Raw genomic sequence first — 15480 nt, 5'->3', positions numbered from 1 at the left:
TTTAGCCTTTTCCTATGCTTATTATTATTATTTGCAGCTGTACTTTTCGGTGGACATAGTAGATAAGCGGCTGCTCTCACTGCAGCCTCCACCTCTTCCAGTGAGCAGGTCTCGTTAAGATGATCTTGAATGATGCTATTCAAAACGGCTAGATCTTCAGCCTTGTGTCTTGATTTTATCCGGGTGGGTTTGATCAGTGGGTCTCCAACGGCAGCCTCAAAAGCCTCTTTTGTATTGTCGATTAACTCTGATGAATCTCTCCTTGGCCTTTGTTGCTGTCGGTCTGGAGCATCTGTCACCTGCTCTTCAGCTAGTTCTATCTCTGGAACTTCTCTCACTTGTTCCGTTCTTGGCCTTGCTTCTAGGGCTACAGCTTCACTTCTGTGAGTCATCGCTTGGTGTTGTTGGTCTGGAGCATCTGTCACCTGCTCTTCAGCGCGTTCTATATCTGGAACATCTCTCACATGTTCCGTTATTGGCCTGTTGGAGCGTGTACCAGTCCTGGTTCGGCCCGCGATATCACTCAAAAGGGCTACAGCTTGTTCTTGAGTTATGTCAACCGTCAATTGCTGATGTTGGCTCAAAGCATCTGCCACCTGCTCCTCAGCTTGTTGTTCCGACCTTCCTTGCTCTCGAGGCCGCTGCAAGATTCCTCTTCTTTTGAGATGACTGATCTGATCTCTCAGGTTTTGCTGCGTCATGTAGTTGAGATCTGGACAGTTTTCGCACCACAGACCATGCAGCCTATTCATGTATCCCCTTCTGTCGGGTCCTGATCTTCTGTATAGCGCAGACAGCAGGCTATGCTGCTCGGGCGTCCACTTGTGGCCTCCCCTTTGTGCTGTCCTGTTTCGGCTGCCGGTTCCGACTACGGGGTGCTCTTGCGAGCTTTGAATCCCTTATTATTATTATTATTATTATTATTATTATTATTATTATTATTATTATTATTATTATTGCTTGTTAAAACCCAGAATAAGGGTATCTTCGAGGTGAGAAGGCTCTACAACATGAACTGTGTTGTTGAACCTAAGAGAAGGACGACCGGGCCTGGACAATGTTACCGCTGTCAGCGATATGGACATGCCCAAAGTAAGTGCACTTTTCCATGGAGGTGCGTGAAATGCTCCGGTAATCACAGCTTCAAGGAGTGTACGCTTACCAGGGAGAACGAGGAGCGAAATGCCTCTTGTGTTCTCTGTGGAGAGCAAGGACATCCAGCCAGCTACAAGGGATGTAGCGAATGGAAATTGGTCACTAAAAAGACCAAGAGATCGCCAAGATCGAACCAGACCAGCTCGAGGCCAACACAAAATACACCGAGGCCATCCCAAAACTCTTCGGAAGTGAAGAAGCCCCAGGAAACTGCAACCAAAGCAGTCAAAGAGACGAAGAAACCAGAGAAAAAGACGGAAAAGGCAAAAACCGTCAAAAAAGCCGAAACCAGAAAAGAAATTTCTGGAATCACTGAGGAACTGGATAAGTTCACGAAAAACCTCCTCAGCACGATGATGCAGAATCTGGAGAAAGAGATTGAGAAGAAGATGCAGCAAATTATTAAGAATATTTAATGGCTGACACGACGATAAAGAACAATCTCATAATCGTCTCTTGGAACGTCGAAGGATTGAGAGCCCGCAGATCAGAATTCGAAGAACTGATTGAAGATAAGAGACCGGATGTCATAGCTCTCCAAGAAACGAGACTTAACCCCAACGTTCGGATAGCATTTCCCAATTACGATATCTACAGAAATGATAGACCTAACAGCACAGGTGGCGTTGCTATACTGGCTAGAAGGAATATGGGTCACCATTTCGACCAAATATTCAATGGACAAGAATTAGAAGCAATATCGATTATTGTGAATACTAATCGAGGACAAGTGAAGATTATTTCAACTTATAAATCAACGGATAAGGACATGCTGGAAGAGGATCTAAAAATGCTACTAGAAGGAAGACACCCTAAAATCATAATTGGTGATCTTAACTGCAAATCGCAGGAATGGAATAGTAGAGTGGAAAATACCAACGGGAGAAGACTGAAGATTTATGCTGAAAAACTTAATGCAGTTGTGATACGACCTGATATACCGACCTACATACCAAGAGTAAATGGACTACCCGATGTACTGGACATTGTCGTAATGAAAGACATCACTGATGAAATCAGCATTGATACAATAGAAGACGGAACTTCAGACCACAATCCCATAGAATTCATAGTGGGACATGGCCCAAGAAACGAAGAAGAGACACAAACCAAGGATTGCACAGACTGGGAGAAATATAAGAATTTACTTCAGGAGAAAATCACGGAAATTCCCCGGGATGAATTAGATGAAGCAGTTGAAAAATTGGAAAATCAAATAAAAGAAGCCTATGAAGAAAGCACCAAGAGAATAAGGAAACCAATTCCGAAACATTCACACGGAGATACGAGTTATATTTATTAAGGCAGGAAAAGCGTTTTTAAAAAGCTATATTTCGTACAATACGTTTATACAGTGAAAGTTATGTCAGAACTGATTCAATGATAATAAAATTATAATTTATAACCTCGGTACACTTTCTTAGTTCTTGGAAAATGAGACGATGCTGAGATTGCACTTCCTGCGATCTTCCAACGAAGTTCATCGTTCTCGGATATATAACTCCTCCATCCTCAGAAAGGTGCCTACGTAGTGAAGAATGGAACTGCTCTAGCTTGGGATTCTTCTCTCTCTGGTTGATTTCGTGGAACTGCTCGTGGTTGGAATTCTTCTGTTTCTGTTTGATTTCTTGGAACCCTGGATCTTAGCCACAACTTAATTTTCCTCGATCCAAAATAGGAGATAATTATGAAAAATAGCAAATAAATGATAATTATCAGGACTTCATGCAATGATTTGGTACTTTTTTGCTTTTCCATTAAGGGTTGAATTTCCTCTTGTTTCTTCTTCAATTTGTGTATTTGGTCCAATGAAAAATCTTCAAGTTTTATTTTGAATGCAGTTAGGGTTGTTGCATTCAACTCGGCAGCAATTTGAGGAAGGTACATTGGTTCTCCCTCCAAGATTTCTTTGTCGTTGTAGAATTTTTCTTGAGAGTTTTCGAAATGACATCCTTTTGGTACATTTAGCAGGAAGTTTCCCTTCAATGTGCTGACGTCGGTTCTTCTGCATACTGTGCGAATTTTCATCCCAGTTGGAGCTAACATGATGAATCTTCCATTACCAATCTTCTGGACAACGTTCTTGCTAGTTTCCACAGGGTGATTTTGGCAGGAACCAGTGGATTTTTGGAGTTGCAGTAGCTGGAACAGGCAATCTTCTACTTCTGACCCATTATTGAGTTTGTCGTCTTCGCAGTAATATAGTGGGTGTAAATCAATACAAGGCGAAGAGGCGTATTGATACCATTTTTCATCGCTTGTCAGATAGGTATTTTTGGGAATAATAATAGTGTTGTTTATAGTTGGGATTGAAAAAAGATGGTAATGAGAAAAAGATTCGGGGTGTACAATAGGAAAATGAAGAACGAAAACAATTCTGAATTCAACAAAATATGCATCTACTTTTATCAATTCATAAAATCTGTGATATTCTCTCTCGTCGACGAATATCAGATTACTTGAGCCATATAAATTTTTTGTTTGATTGATAATTGAATATAATTCGGAAAATTTAATAATGCTATGATGCAATATTCCGAGTCTGGAAAAACTAATGGCGTTTTCAATTTCATCGATTAATTCTATAATAATATTGATAGATATTCCGATTTGGTCCATGAGATTTTTAATCTGAATATACATATAAAAGTTATCACTTAATTGATTAAATTTTCCTGAAATTCCTTCGAGTTGGGAAGCAATTGTTTTTTGATTATTTCTGAGGACAGAAATAGTTTTATTGAAATTTTCGATTACTTCACCGGTTAATGAAATACCTGCATTTAAATTGAACATAATATCCTTCTGATTATTTTGAAGTTCTTTTAATGCCGATTCATAATGCAATGCGTCATTTGCATCTAAATTACCAGTAATACTTTTTATTATGGTTCCCAATCCATCAATAATTCCTCTTTTTGATCTTCCCATTGGTATCAAACTTTTCAATTTTTGTTTTGCTGAGCTTAATTGATATTCATAAAACTTTTTATGATTTTCCAATTCTGTAAGAAACACGGAGCTTGAAGTATTTAAAATAGTACTAGATACTGTCTTATAATGAAATTCTAAATATCTTAACTGTGTGGCGATGGGTTGAAGGTCATAGTAATGTATGAAACTGTGAAATTTGCTTCTAACTTTCGCTTTTCCTAGGAGAATTGGAAGGACTCCCGGATTGTCCTTCAGGTTTATTATTTGAATGTCCTGTGCTGTCACCAGAATCATTAGGATTAGCCTGAAAAAGTTTCTTAGATTCAGTTTTAGGTTTTTTGAGGTTTTGTTTATGCAAAATTTTCTTATCACTTTCTATCTTAATTTTCTGATTACGTAGTACTTTCTCTTTCGAAAACTTTGGAGAAAGCTTATTTCCCATGTTGGATTTAATTTTTCTGTACGCGATAGTACCAGGTTTATACGTTAAAGGATCATGTCTATTTTGATTTTGCTTTTCTATGATGTTCTGCTTCCTCTCCCCCATCAGTTCATTCAGTCTTTTGTAAATTTCTCTAGTTTTTTGTTTATGGTTTTCTACATAGTTATTAATAATGGCTTTGTTTACATCTATATTGAGGGGATCCTTACTATTCAAATGGCCGTTAATTATGTCAATAGGTTTCTGCTTCGTCAAGGAATGAATAGAATTATTATATCCAAATATTGCGTAGGGCATTAAGTCTTCAATATTTGATGAATCATTGTTTTTACTTTTTAAAATTCTCAAATGTTCTAATATAGTAGAATGAAATCTTTCGATGATACCATTGGATTGTGAATTATTTACTGTGATGTAATGAGGAGAAATTTGGTGTAGTTCAAGAAATTCAGATACAATACTATTTTTGAACTCTGTTCCATTATCCATCACTACTGTTGATGGTGAACCGTGATGCGTCATGAAAATTACCAGAGATTTTACTACTTCTATAGCTGTAAGAGAAATTAACGGATATGCTTGGGCGTATTTCGAAAAGGCATCGACAATTGTAAGAAATTTTTTGTTTTGTGCTTGAAAAGTGTCAATGTGCACAATTTCGAAGGGTTTACATGGCGTGGGTGTAAGCATTAATTTTTGATTTGGAGGGTCTCTATCATATTTATTAATTTGACATAATTCGCAATTATTAATATATTCCGTTACATCATTTTGGATACCAGGCCAATAATATGTTCTCTTTACTCTAGAAACAGTTTCAGAAATTCCTCTGTGGTTTGTTTTTCCCTCATGCATATTTTTAACAATTCTAACCTGCTCGTCTTTTTCTTCCACGTCTTCTAAGATTTCATTGCACTTCAATAATTTGAAAGCGGATTGTTTAAATGTTTTTCTGAGAATTTCGCATATTTCTTCATAATAATTATCTTTTGTGAAATACAAAGCGTAAAGAATATTAGGTCTTAAGTATGTTTTGAAAAAGTCAATAATTTCCCTTTTTAAATCGTTAGTAGATATTTGAACAAAAATTCTTTGTTTGCTCGAAAAAATTTTTTTTATTCTAACCTCCGCCGGGGAATGAAAAACAAATTCAAAAACTATTTGATTGTCAAAAATATTTAAAATTTTCTCAGAAATGGGAACTTCTTGAATTGGATTTTCGTGATTGGAATGTATAGTATTACCATCCGATTCATACTGATTTTCAATATTCTTGGAATTGATTAAATCGTCTTGAGATAAGTAATAAATGTTAATATTTATGGTGGAATTTGCAAAAATATAGTTGATCATGCTGAATATTTTTCTCCATTCTAGTCCATCCAAACCACACGAAATTTTTGGTAATGCTAAGGATTTAACATTGTCTTTTTGACACAATTCTTTGAGATTGGAAAGTGATTCGAATACTGCTTCATATCGTGGTTTATGGTAATAAAATTCCTTAGTTATTAAGTAATAAATTTTTCTTTTGTTGTGCGAAATTTTAGCCACTTCTCCAGTTCTTTTATTCTGAGATTTGAGTTCTTGAACTTTACCGAATTTTTCTTTGAAATCAAGTGCAATACCTTTATTCATATAAAAATCTTCAGATACACAATGAGCAAGGGAGTCGGATTCCGGAGCATCAAATAAATTGCCAATTTTTTCGGTCACAGTTGAACAATAATATATTTCATTTGCATTAAAAAGCTTCTCAAATTTCTCGAATGATATCTCTTCAACGTCTGCTTCTTCCAAATTAACAATCATCGACTCGTTATCGTTATTCGTATTTTTCTCGGAAAATTCTTTATTAAATTTCTCCATATAATCAAAAAAATCTTTGTTGTGAATCTCGACTCTCGATAGAGCATCTGCATTTGTGTTAGAACTACCTTTTTTGTAAACAATTTCGAAATCAAATTCCTCGAGTTTTAATCTCCATCTTAAAAGCTTACTATTAGGCTCCTTAAGTGACATAAGCCATTGTAATGGTTTATGATCTGTTACGATTTTAAATTTTCTGCCAAAAATGTAAGGTCTAAAGTATTTAGTTGCCCAAACGATAGAGAGTAATTCCTTTTCAATTGTACTGTAATTTTGCTCATTATCATTGAGAGTTCTTGATGCATATGCGACAGGCTTATCGTTACCAATTTTTCCTTGTGATAGGACTGCACCAATGGCAAAATTACTAGCGTCTGTAGTTATAATAAATTCTTTTGAAAAGTCCGGATATTGAAGAATAGGTTCGTTCATTAATAAATTTTTACAGTATTCAAAACAGTTGATAAACGATGTGGTGTGCTCGATTTTTGCACCTTTTTTTAAACAGGCTGTTAAAGGTTTGGTAATTCTCGCGAAGTCACGGATAAATTTTCTATAATATCCTAATAACCCTAAAAATCCTTTAATTTCTTTTGTTGTTTTAGGTATTGGGTAATTTTTGATAGCTTGAATTTTGTCTGGATTTGGTTTGACTCCATCTGTTGTTACAATATGCCCCAAATAAGCTACTTCCTTTTTTAGGAATTCTGATTTATCTAACTGAATTTTGAAATTGGCCTCTCTGAGCCTTTTGAAAACTTTTGAAAGATTAACAATATGTTCTTGTAATGATGTTGAAAAGACAATTATGTCATCTAGATAGACTAAACAATTCTCAAGTCCTCTGAGTACGTTATCCATTACCCTTTGAAAGGTAGAACCCGCATTTTTTAATCCGAATGGCATACGTAGAAATTCGTAGTGGCCATTCTCTACATTGAAAGCTGTTTTAGGAATATCAGCCGGATCCATCTCTATTTGGTGAAATCCGCTAGCTAAATCTAGTGTTGTAAAATATTGACATTTGCCGATTTTATCAAGAACATCATTTATATTAGGTATAGGATATTTATCGTCAATAGTTTTCTCATTGAGTTTTCGGAAATCTATGACAACTCTCCATTTTTGTTTACCAGATGCATCAGCTTTTTTTGGTACTACCCAAATCGGCGATGACCAAGGTGACTGGCTGGGTCTGATAATACCTTGTTCTAACATAGAATTTATTTGATTTTTAACTTCCTCTTTATGAATAAAAGGATATCTATAAGATTTTGTGTAGACAGGGATATCGTCTTTAGTTTTAATAGAGTGTTTTATCTGATTTGAAAAAGAAAGGGGTTGATTTTCTAACTTAAAGATATCTGGATATTTTCGACATAATTTTAAAATATGAAATTTTTCCTCTTCATTCATATGATTGGTTCTAATTAATTCTTCTACGTTTATATATTCTGAATTATTATTAGTTTCCATTTGAAAGATTTCGAAATTATTCTGTATAGAAATTGATTCAATCGGTTTATTTAAAATGAGGATAACATCTTCGTTGGTTTCATTACAAATTTCTACGTTTGCTAGGCCATTTTTAGAACAAGTTACAATCTCAGAAATTTCACAAGATTGAATAATTTGTTTCGGTATTATCACGTCACCAGATAGGTGTTTGATTGGAATTTTAGCAATGATTCTAGAATTCGCATCAATTTTAATTTTGAATGGAGCTTTATTTGCTGATTCTTGATATTTTATTGGCATTGTTGAAAAAGGAGTGTTGAGCTTAGAACTATGAAAATCAAGAGACGCATCCAATAGTTTTAGATTATCTAATCCAATTAAACCGTCATAAATATTATGAAACTTGAATAGATAGAATTTGAAATTTTCATTATGTCTATTAAACTCAGCAAATATAGGAATATTGGCACAAAATTCATGATGAGAGGTTTGATGGACTGTTGAGACAGTGAATGGTTCTTTGAATATGAAATTTGAATAATATTTTTTAGCTAAATCTGGATTAATAAAAGATTTTGTTGATCCTGTATCGATTAGTAATTTAAGAGGGGGATTTTTAATTTCAATATAAGGTAATTCGCGTTTATCATTAGAAACATGAAATTCTATTATGTGCTGTGGGTCTGAAATTGAACGTTCCGAAAATTTTGTTCGTAATCTTCAGCAATTTCGTCATTTTTGAATTCTTCATTAGAGCTGTGCGGATTATTATGATACTCGGTATTAAAAAGCTCTTCACTTATAAAATTTGGTTTCTGAGGAAAGGATTGATTTTGCCTGTTTGTAAAATATCTATTATTTGTTGAGGTACTCATTGGTTGAGTTCTCTGTTTAGTATGATTAGTAGATATACTCATTGGAGTAGGTGCAGGTTGTTGCTGCTTTCCGAAAACTTGAGCGTTACTGAAAAATTTCGGCTCTTTATAACTTATATTTCTTTGAATAGTAATGGGTCTGCTAGGAAATTGCTGATTCGTAACAAAATTTTGTCGTTCGATGGGTACCATTGTGGAAAAGTTTTGACGAAATTTTGAAAAATTATTTGAATTATTTCTGTGATTACTATAATTCATGAATTTTCTGGAATTATTGATTACCGTTTGATTAGATTTTTGGCAATGTTTTATATTGTCTTCTTCAATTATGAATTGTAGTGCTTGAGATAAGGAATTAGGCCTCATAGCCCTAATAATAGGACCCAAAGGATCTCTTAAACCGGCTAAAAAGGTTTTTAAAGCTTGTTTTTGGAAAAAATCTCTTTTACTTGCTCTAAATCCAACTTCACATTTCAAATCAATATAATTACAAATTGTATTTAATAATGTAATTACTTTTTCATAGAAGTCATGAGGAGATTCTCCGAAATTTTGCCTCAGATTAACTAGATCCTGATTAAGATAATTCTCATCTCGTTGATCACCGAAATGTAATAAAAGTGAATTTTTTATGTCGTTCCAATTACTGGTAGCTCCATGAATTGCGACAACTTCTTCCGCTTTGCCGTGAAGCTTATTCAAAATACCATTCAATATCAACACATTTTGGAAGTTATTTTGATTTTCAACATCAAAATAGTGATTTAAAATTGCTTCCGAAGCTTGAATGAACCTATGTAATTTATTCGGATTCCCATCGAAATCGGGAATGATGCTTAAATTTTTCATATCAAAGTTTTCAGGTGCGTTAGGCATATTCAAAATTTTATTATTACTATTAAGTGAAAGATTATTAAATAATTCTAACAAATCTGTCTCTAATTCAGAATTGGTTTCCGCAACAGAATCAATACTAGGATTAGAGGAGTCTGACATCAATGAATAAAAATACGCTCACCACCTTGTTATGATTATCCACAACTGCATTATCTTCTTCCTCCTAGATGGATTTTTGACTGTACTGCTGTGGGTAGGTTCTCGTTTCACCAAAAAGAGGGTAGAACTCTAAAGTTTTTCACAATGAAAACTCCGTGAAACTCCGTCGACTGCGCCAGTTATATTTATTAAGGCAGGAAAAGCGTTTTTAAAAAGCTATATTTCGTACAATACGTTTATACAGTGAAAGTTATGTCAGAACTGATTCAATGATAATAAAATTATAATTTATAACCTCGGTACACTTTCTTAGTTCTTGGAAAATGAGACGATGCTGAGATTGCACTTCCTGCGATCTTCCAACGAAGTTCATCGTTCTCGGATATATAACTTACGCCAAGGGATATGAAGGAACTTATAAAAAAGAACAGAAGACTCAGAAAAATCTACAGAACAAGAATAAGCATAGCCAGATATTGAAAAATGCTTTAACAGAACTGCGTAATAACAGATGGCACCAGAGATTAAGGGAACTGAAAACAATAGATCACTCGGATTGGAAAATGCAAAAACGCTTACGACGAGAACGGACAGTTATACCTCCACTGCATGGAGCAAACGGAATGGTATATACGAGACTTGAGAAAGCCGAAGCACTGGCCGACTCAATTGAGAGAGAAGCCAGAATAAATTACAGAAATGATGATGACAATGAAGATCTAGAAGAAGAAGTGGAGGCAAACGAAGAAATGATGATGGAACCACCGAAAACCGAAATCATTCCAAAACTGGCTTCACCAACAGAAATCAAAGAGATCATAATGAAATTGAAAAACAGGAAAGCGCCGGGAGAAGATAGGATAACGAATTATATGTTGAAGAAATTGCCTAGAAAAGGAATAGCAGCCTTGACGAATATAACAAACGGAAGGATGAGGACCGAATACTACCCAAAGAGATGGAAAACTGCAGAAATGATAGTTTTCAACAAGCCTGGAAAGGAACGGAAATTTCCTCAAAATTATAGACCAATCAGCCTACTATCAGCACTAGGAAAAATCGTCGAGAGGATTATCGCTAAAAGGCTGAATGAGGAAACAGAAATGTTGAAGATAATTCCACCCGAACAATTTGGATTTCGACGAGAACACTCGACTGAACTCCAATTACTACGGCTCATAGAATACGTCACCGAAGGAATGCAGACCAAACAAGCCACAGGCTTAGTTCTGATGGATATCGAGAGAGCTTTTGATAGAGTATGGCACGAAGGCCTAATCTACAAGATGAAAAAAGCAGGATATTCGACCAAGCTATGCTTATTATAAGGAACTATCTGAGGAATAGAAACTTTTATGTGAAAATAGATGAAGCAACCTCTCAAACCAGACAATTGGAAGCGGGAGTGCCTCAAGGATCGGTACTTGGACCTCTGCTTTACGTAATATACTTCTATGATATCCCGAAGAATGCTAGAAATATGCTCACCTTGTACGCAGATGACACAGGAATAGCGTTCAGACATCGACGCCCAGAGATCATACACCGGAGACTGCAGGAAGCCATAGATGAATTACTTAAATGGTGCATCAAATGGAAAATACAAATCAATGGAAGAAAGACTCAAGCAATATTACTGCAAAAAAGAAGATTGAGGATGGAAGAAAACCTTGAAGTTGATGGAGAAGAGGTTGAATGGAAAAATGGAACAACATACCTAGGAGTGACGCTTGACAGATGACTTACATGGAAAAACCACATCAAATGTGCAGTTGATAAAACAAAAGCCGCAATGAGTAAACCTTATCCACTCATAGGCAGAAGAAGTCATATGAATAAGAACATCAAGTTGAGGATGATTAAAACAATTGCGCGACCACAACTCACATATGGATCGGCGGCATGGGGCTTCGCAGCCAAGACCCACATCAAGAAAATACAGGCCACTGAGAATAAACTCCTTAGAATGGCGATGAACGTACCCTGGTTTGTTAGGAACAAACAAATCTACAAGGACTTGGAATGGGAACCAGTTACAGAATTTATGAAGAGAAAGGCGGAAAGGATATTCGACAAAGCCAAACAACATCCAAATGAGGAACTACGAAGATTAGTCGACTACGATCCAACGGAAGAAGCTAGAAGGTCAAGAACCTACCACCGAAGACCCAGAGATCAGGTAAGGATTTAAATGTAACCAAAGAAGAGCTTAACCTATAAAAGCTATAGGCAGCATACAAATATCAACACGACTATGATCGTGTGAGAGTCCAGAAACCATAAGAGTCAACTGGTTAATAGGCAAAATGCCCGGAACCTATGAAGAAGCAGTTAAGGGTTTTTAGTGGGTCTCGATCAGAGAGTGAGAATCCCCACACTGTTCCCCCTCAGGAGAGGGTGTGTTCGTCTGTTTGCAGATTTTACCCCTGCTACACCCAAAAAAAAAAAAATGCATTACCATTGATGGGCACCTCAGTTTGGGTAGAGATATCTGAAGCTCTCTACACAAAAAAAATAAACTAAAACCGTGCAACTACAGTTAAAGACGGTATAAAAATCATCGCGTCAACCGTAGATGATTTTAGAAAAATCACAACATTCTTCGAGCAGCATGGTAAAGAATTTCTTACCTACCAAATGGAGGAATAGAAGAAGATATATGCCGTTATTAGGCATTTACCAATCGACGCTGATCTTGCGTTGATTAAGGACGACCTGATATTCCAGGGAATATCAGACGCTGAGGTGTCCAGAATGACATAGAACAAGACAAAGAAGCCAATACCTCTCTACCTGGTTAAAACCCAGAAAAAGGAAATCTTCGAAGTGAAGCGACTCTACAACCTCTGTATTGTGGTTGAATATAAAAAGAAGCCTGAAAGTCCAAGCCAGTGCTTTAGGTGCCAAAGGTACGGACATGCACAAAACAAATGCTCCTTCCTGTGGAGATGCGTGAAGTGCTCAGGAAGTCAAAGCAGCAATGACTGCTTTTTTTTCTTTTTTGGTGTAGCAGGGGGAAAATCTGCAAGACAGACGCACCATACTCATCTCCTGAGGGGGAACAGTGTGGGGTTTCTCACTCTCCTGAGCTCGAGGCCCATTAAAAACCCTACTGCTTCTTGAATTTTGGTTCCGGGCATTTGCCTATAAACCGTTCATCTCTTGGTCGGTTTTCTTCTCGCACACTATCGTGCTGGGATTTATGTGTTTATCCTCTATTGGATTAACACTTTATTGAATTTTTCAATAAGTTACTGTTGTTATTTCAATCTCTTTTTAATTGATCTTTTGGTCTCCTTCGGTAAATTCGCATTCTCCTTTTGTCTTCCTCTGGGTCGTAGTCCACTAGTCTCCTGAGTTCTTGATTCGGATGGTTTTTCGCTGTTTCGAACAATTTCTCTGCTTTTCTGTTCATGAATTCTTATGTTATGGTTTTCCATTTCAGGTCCTTATAAATCTGTCTATTCCTGACAAACCAAGGTGCATCTATTGCACATCGTAGCAGCTTGTTTTCGGTGGCCTGAATTCTTTTGTGCAATGACTGCACACTCACCAGAAAAGGTGAAGAGAGAAATGCCACATGCGTCTTATGTGGAGAAGAGGGCCATCCAGCTAGCTACAAAGGATGTAGCGAGTTCAAGTTGGTGACCAGAAAGAAAAATTCCCGAAAATCAGTTGAACAGAAAAAGAAGGTGACTAAAACAACAACTTCTGAACAAAAAATTCAGGAAGTAGCGAAGACCCAACCTACAGAGCAGGAAAAGAAGAGGGAGACTCCAAAACCCGTCCAGAAAAAAGAAGGACAGGAAAAGCTTACAATGAAACAGGCTGTGAACAGTCAACAGGAGAAGAAAAAGATATCTGAATCAGCCGATGATTTAGATATCTTCACGGAAAAAATTTTCAACAAGATAATGTTGAAAATTGAGAGGGACATGGAGAAAAAACTCCAAGCATTATTTAGTAAACTGAATTAATGGACCTTACGGATATTAGGAAGAAATCCCTCAAGATAATCTCGTGGAACATAAACGGGATCAACACTCGGAAAGCCGAGATAGAACAAATAATATCAGAAAGACAACCTGATATTTTAGCCCTACAGGAAACAAGAATAAACCGGAACAGAAGACTGAGTTTCATGAATTATGAAACATATAGATGTGACAGAATTACAAACACCGGAGAAGGAGTAGCAACATTGGTGAGAACAGATCTGAAACACTACTTAAAAAGTAGATCCGACGAAACACAAGGAAAAACAGAAAAAGTGACGATTGTTGCCGAATTAAGTCGGCAAAGAGTAGAAATAACCTCGGCGTTTAAGCCACCACAAAACAATCTATTGGAAGAAGAGATAAACAACATGTTGAAAGGATCAAACCCGAAAATCTCCATCGGAGATTTCAACTGTAAATCCCCATTATGGAACAACATAACAGAAAATAGAAATGGCAAAAAACTCAAGGATTTCGCCGAAAAACAAAATGCCATAGTTATTAGACCAGAGCTACCGACATATCTTGCTTTTGGAAGAGGAATACCAGATGTAATAGATATCGCGATATTGAAAAATATAACTCAAGAATTATCGATTGAAACTTTGGAAGATGGAACCCCAAACCACAAACCCGTGGAATTGACAATTGGAGAAGAACCAAGAGAAAAACTGCTGGAAATAAGAGAATATACCAATTGGACTAAATACAGCCATTTAATACAATCGGAAATAACAGAAATTCGAACAATAAGCACTCCAGACGATCTGGAATGTGCGGTTGATAAACTGGAAGAGATTATATTGAAAGCTTACGAAAAAAGCCCGAAAAGAGTGAAGAGACCAGCACCAAGTCATCCGCATGGCGATAAGCCTAAAGAAGTAAAAGATCTTATACAAGAAAATCGAAGACTCAGAAGAATATATAGGATGAACAAAAATGATCTAAATAGAAGGAACCTCAACCGACATAGCCAAGTTCTGAAAAATGCCCTGAAAGATCTAAGAACAAGCAGATGGAACAAAAGGGTTCAAGAACTGAATACAATCGATCATTCTGCATGGAGAATGCAAAAAAGCCTACGAGGAGAAAAAACTAAAATTCCACCCCTACACGGAGAAAAGGGAATGGCTTATACCAATACTGATAAGGCAGATGCATTGGCGGACTCGATCGAACGAGAATCGAGAATAAATTACAGGATAGACGACGATAATGAGGATTTGGAAGAACTGGTTGAAGAAAATGATGAAGAAATGGATGAATTACCAGCGACTGCTAAAATAGACAAGCCAACATCGCCAAATGAAATCAGGGAAATAATTAGAAGTTTGAAGAAGAGGAAAGCCCCCGGAAGCGATAAAATAACGAATGTTATGTTAAAGAAATTACCTAGAAAAGGTATAGCCGCTCTAACAAATACCGCGAATGGAATTATGAGGACAGAACACTACCCAGAAAAATGGAAAACAGCAGAAGTCATAGTATTCAATAAACCATTCAAAGAGAAGCAGTTTCCACAAAACTACAGACCGATAAGTCTACTGTCGGCGTTAGGAAAAGTAGTAGAAAGAATTATCGCCACGAGGCTAAATGAGGAAACCGAAAATCTGGAACTAATACCACCAGGATAGTTCGGATCCAGAAGAGAGCATTCAACAGAACAACAATTATTAAGGCTCACAGGGTACATAACAGAGGGATTCCAAAATAAACAAGCTACATGTCTTATTTTACTAGACGTCGCCAGAGC

The 15480-nt window shown here is 36.5% G+C and overlaps 1 protein-coding gene across 1 annotated transcript in view; it reads left to right on the top strand.

The window, feature by feature from the left end:
• Nucleotides 1-15480, top strand: part of LOC123309028 (glutamate receptor U1) — a 103985-nt gene that overhangs the window by 37392 nt on the left and 51113 nt on the right. The gene's annotated exons all lie outside the window — the stretch shown is intronic.

This window comes from Coccinella septempunctata, chromosome 3, assembly GCF_907165205.1.
Source record: "Coccinella septempunctata chromosome 3, icCocSept1.1, whole genome shotgun sequence".
NCBI classification, from domain to species: Eukaryota; Metazoa; Arthropoda; class Insecta; order Coleoptera; family Coccinellidae; genus Coccinella; species Coccinella septempunctata.
The sequence above is the reverse complement of the archived record's forward strand: the minus strand, read 5'-3'. Positions and strand labels throughout refer to the sequence as shown.